Below are 5,539 nucleotides of genomic sequence, written 5' to 3' on the forward strand. Positions count from 1 at the left end.
ATCGCAGGGCTGAGGAACCAGATGCCAGAAGGCTGAATTTCTCTGACCAACACTGGAGCCTGCAGTGAGTGCCCAGACAGGACGGGAAGATCACAAGCAGGCCGAAACGGCACAAGCTGGAGCCCAGGACAGACTGAAACTTGTGTTGGTTCTTGTTGCCTCTGACCTTGGTGTTGAGGGTATCCTGCAGAAGCTGAGACCCTTTGTTATAGTCTTAAATCATGCACACACCCGAGTCAGCAAAACTGAGAGAGAATCCAGGTCAAGTCCCGTAATCAGTACAGGTTCATACCGAGGACGTAAGTCACCTGATCAGCAACCAAAATGGTGACTTCCTTCCAAATCTGGCAAATGTGGCCCACCCTACAGGAAATGTATGAATAAGGGTGTCATGGGAAATGTAGTTCAGCCTAGCCAAGTTGACACACTACAAAACCGTTGCAGTTCCCCGTTATAAAAGAGGCATGTGCAGAAGGGTGAGGAGGAATGAGACTGTCTCAAACACAGAGGTGCATAGGCACATGCCAGACAGGGCAGTCTGGCCAACTGGAGGACACAGACCCCACCTGAAGAGGGACAGTGACAACCAGTTTTGCTGACTGCTTCCTGTTTCTCAGACCATGTCAGAAGCACCTCCTGAAAATGCATCTACTTTCCCCTCCAGAGGCAGGGAGTGGCTTGGGCCATCCAGGGGCCATCCAGGGGCCATCCAGGGGCCATCCAGGGTGCCTCTGCCTGCTGGTGGTCCCGCATGGGGCTCAGTCATCAGAAGCATCTCTTGAGAATTTTTTTATAGAGAAACCATATGCTTTTTCTGATGAAACCTCCCACTTGTAAAATGTGGGCTTAAAACAAGAAGTACTCCACCTCACAACCATCAGGACAACCATTATTAAAAAAAAGCAACAAGTGGTGGCAAGAATGCAGAGGAATTGGAAGCCTGTATACTGCCAGTGGGAATGTGAGATGGTGCAGCTGCTGGAGAAACTACATGGAGGTGGTGGTGGCTCAGTGGATTAAAACCTCTGCCTTCTGCTCAGGTCATGATCCCAGGACCTTGGGATCAAGCCCTGCATCAGGCTCTCTGCTCAGCAGGGGGCCTGCTTCCCTTCCTTTCTCTCTGCCTACTTGTGATTTCTGTCTGTCAAATAAATAATAAATAAAAATTTTTTTTTTTAAAATTTATTTGACAGACAGAGATCACAAGTAGGCAGAGAGGCAGGCAGAGAGAGAGAGGAAGGGAAGCAGGCTCCCTGCCAAGCAGAGAGCCGGATGCGGGACTCAATCCCAGGATCCTGGGATCGTGACCTGAGCCAAAGGCAGAGGCTTTAACTCACTGAGTCACCCAGGCTCTCCTAAAATCTTTATAAAATAAATAAAACAGAGAATGATATCACCCAGGAATTTTACTTTTGGACATATGCCTGAAAGAATTAAAAGTATCAACTCAAAGAGATTTGTACACCCAGCATTATTCATAGTAGCCAAGAGGTGGAAGCACCACACATATCCATCGACAGGTGAATGGATAAACAAAGTGTGGCATATCCATATGATGGAGGATTATCTAGTCTTAAAAAGGGAAGAAAGTCTGACACATGCTATAACATGGACGAAGCTTGAGGACATGTTGCTAAATGCAATAAACCAGCCACAAAAAGACAAATACTGTATGATCCCATTTACCGGGGTTGGAGGTAGACAGAAATGGGATTTGTTTAATGGGAACAGAATTTTATTTTTTTAAAAGATTTTATTTATTTCTGTGACAGAGACATATCACAAGTAGGCAGAGAGGCAGGTAGAGAGAGGAGGAAGTAAGCTCCCTGCTGAGCAGAGAGCCTGATGTGGGACTCGATCCCAGGACCCTGAAATCATGACCTGAGATGAAGGCAGAAGCTTTGCCACCCAGGCACCCCTGGGGACAGAATTTTAGTTTTGCAAGACGAAAACATTCTAAAGATTGGCTACACAACAATGTGAGTATACGTAATGCTACAGAACTGTGTACTTAAAAATGGGTAAGATGGCAAATTTTATGTCATGTGTATTTTATCACAATCGAAAAAAAATACTACATCAGTCAAACAAAATCCCATGTGAGCTCAGTGTGGCCCACAGCTCCCTACCTTTCGAGATCATTCAACTTCATCTTCTATGAGGGTCTTTCTGGCTGCCTTCCAAGACATGAAGCCCCAAATGGTGGTGTCCTGATGGAAAGAAACGAAGCCAAAGGAAGCTATAAAGTGGTGAAAGCCAAGACCTAGCCTGCCAGTACTGTGGGCCTGCACCAGGGTAACAACTCCTCCACAGAGGATTTTCATTCAGACTCCTGGGCCTTGTGCAGCATAGCCTGCAGATACAAGATTCCAGATGCCCCTTTTCTCGCCCACTTAATCTTGCCACTCCTACCTCCTGTCTTTCTTCTGGCTGCCTCTATTAGGGGCCAGGAGTGTGGCATTGGGGCCCTGCCCCAGCCTGACTGCCCTTGAAACTTTTTGTGTTGTTCAGCGTGATTGTCCAATCCCTTTCACTGATACCCCTAGCTCCCGCAAATAGTCCTCCAGCTTCTATGGCCCAGGGGAGTGCTGCCTCGGAAGTCTGCAGGATGCCTCTCCTCCCTGGAGTCCTGGACACAAGAGGGAGATCCTCATTTCTCTCCACACGAGGGGCACTAGCCTAGAGGTAGGTAGGTTCCAGTCTCCCCACACCAAGCATCTGTTTCTCTGGGCTCCCAGGAGTTCAACTGTGAGTACCCACTCTCCTGATTCACAGATGGGCAAACCAAGTCCTCAAGGTGCCAAAGGACTTGGTCCTTTGTACTGGGTCCTTTGTACTTGGTCTGGTACTGGGGACCCTCTCATATAGCCTAAGCCAAAGCTCCTTTCCCCAAAGAATGATCTTCCACCCTTCCCACCACTTGTTTCTTGCTCTGGCTAAGGAAAGGGAGGGAGGGTGTTCAGACCCAGGTAGGGGATCTGGATCTAGGAGTCCAAGGCCACCCATTACTCTCTGGTTCCCACCACCAATCTACCCTCTGGGTGTTCCCAGTAGCAAACAGACTTTAAGCTTAAATACTCCGCCCAGGCTAGGAACCCTTTAGATTTGTCCTCGACTTAATTAATGCCTATGGGTTGTGTCCTTGGCCAAGCCCCTCCCTTGCTTGAGTCTGTTTGGCCTCTGGTACATTGGGCTTTTAAGAACAAGGGCTTTGCACTAGGAGATGGATCTAGATGGATGCCAACAGGAGCAGGGGCGGGGGGGGGGGTAGGGGGGAGTGGGAGGGCATGGATGAAGATACCTCTTAGGACCTGGAGTACTGAGGACCCTCTGCCACTTCTAAAGCTACAGAGGAGGAAAGAATCCCCTAAGGCCTGGACCTAAGCCTGGTAGAGTGGGGCAAGGGGGGGCTGCCATCTGGAAGCCCACCAAAGGGCCAGACACCCACAGTTTAGGGCTGTCCCACCTGCCACGAAAAACAGCTGGGGCCTTGGTCTGACCTGGCTACATTGAATGGCAGGTGAAGGCTGCCCTGTGTGTCCCTCAGATTTGTTCTTTAAAAGCAAAGGGCAGGAAAACAAAACAAAACAAAAAACAAAGGATAGGAGATGCTTCACTACTCTAGTAAGCAAGTTAAGTATTGCCAAACGCTGGGATTCGTGTGCCCCTGAAATAAGTGAAAATTTGGAGAGCAATTTGGCAATACCTAGTACAGCTGATAACCTAGTTAAGAAAAAAAAAAAAAAATCGCAGAACAAGATGCCAAAGATGATACCATTTATGTAAACTCGAGAATCACAAAACATGTTCTCAGGTACAAGAATGTGCTCTTAGCGTCATTTATGTTCAAGTAAAACCTGAATAAAAAGGATGAGGACATCCTATCATGTTAAAATGAAATTCCCCACCACAGTGATATACAACCCTGACAAATGGTAGATAGTAATGAAAAACAAAGGCAATTTTCATTTTTGTTGCTTCTTAAATTTGAAGCAAATATGAAAAAATAGTCTTAACAGTCAACCTTCTGGTAAGTCATCCGTATTTTTAAATCTCTTGGTGATAGTAACAACCAAAATCCCACACGAATCAGCCCAAACAAAACTGGAGGCCGCAGCGAAAACGCCCCCTCCCTTCACTGTTCGGGAGTGCTAACCATCACAGACCAACCCCGCCCCTCAGCCCGAAGGGAGGGTGCTCCAAAGAGGAATTTGGAGAGCCGGGCCAGGCAGGCCACAGCCGTGGTCCGCGTCCAGGAGATCCTAGCGGGGCTCCGGGCCCCGCGCCCCCCCCTCCCCGCTCCCGAGGCACCAGCCAGGAGGCGTGCCGTGCTCTCCCATTAGCAGGAAGAGCGCCACAGCTCCCTTCTGATTGGTGGAAATTGCGATCCTTGATTTGCATAGGGCTTAGGCTCGCGCCCCTGACTACCGCGGGCTGCGACTGCACAGGCAGCGTGATCGCAGTGCGCGGCCAGCCGTCCAAGGAGCATTGGGGGCCTGCTCTGCGCCGGCCCACTTCCACCAAGAACTCCGTGCAGGGTTTGGGGTCCTGGTCTCCTAGACACCCCAAAGAGGAAGTTGCGGAACGGTCCTGGAGCTTCTGGAGATTCCCTGGGATCCATGGGAAGTCCCCTTCCTGTCTCACAAGCGCCCGGTGTGCTCTCCCCGCGGCTTGTGCACCCTCTCTTCCCCAAGGCTTGCAGGAACCTTCCTGGAACCCCCATCGAAGGCTCCCCTGGCTCTCTATATGCCTTCCGGGTGCGCACACGCACGCACACTTGCCAGGGGTAGTCGTTTGTGTTAATGAGGGTCGTTAGTTGGCCCGTACAGGGCGGGGCATGTAGTATAAGTGCTCGCATTCACCTAACAAGTAGTTACGCATCATTAACATTGGGAGAAAATAACGGGTGAAAAAGCGGCCCCTACTTTCAGAGAGCTAATGAGCTGGGTGGGGAGAGGACAATAGATAACCGTTCCAAATAACTATAAAGTGGTTCAGTGCCAAGGAGGAGGAGCCTGCAGAGCAAATCACCGGGGCTCTGATGAGGCGGGGCAGATGATCAGCCCTCTAAGCAGCCTTGCTCCGAGCCCCAAGTCCATGTCACCTTCTGTGCCATGCTCTGCCCAGAGGCTGGGAATCTGGATGGGGTTTGGTGGGCTGTGACTGGGGCTTCTCCTCAACCAGATCCTATGGTCTCCGTGGTCAGTACAGGTTCTTGGCCTCTGTGCCCTATCACCCCCACCCCCAGCCACGCCCCACATCCCTAGTCTCAGGTTGGAGCAAGCACTCAGCTTGGTTTTAAGCTAAAGGATTGACAAAACTTCTCAATAGTGAGTGAACAAAGGCTCAACAAAGAACAACCACTCCCCTCCCCACCCTCACAACAAGCCTTTCTGCTGTTTCCAAAAAAGCAATTTCCTTCACAGAAAGCCCTAGTGCTCCATGTTTGTGACAAAATCCATTCCTTAGGACTGATGCCAGGAGAAAACTGTAAGACCCAGAACTTCCCCTGCAGCAGCATTTTCTGAAATGTAAACAG

General features: G+C 49.8%; 1 long non-coding RNA gene across 1 annotated transcript in view; it reads left to right on the forward strand.

Annotated features, from left to right (window-relative positions):
- Nucleotides 1-5,539, forward strand: part of LOC309872844 — an 802,828-nt gene that overhangs the window by 270,329 nt on the left and 526,960 nt on the right. The window lies entirely within an intron of this gene.

Source organism: Mustela nivalis, assembly GCF_964662115.1.
Source record: "Mustela nivalis genome assembly, chromosome: 1".
In the NCBI taxonomy this organism is placed as follows: domain Eukaryota; kingdom Metazoa; phylum Chordata; class Mammalia; order Carnivora; family Mustelidae; genus Mustela; species Mustela nivalis.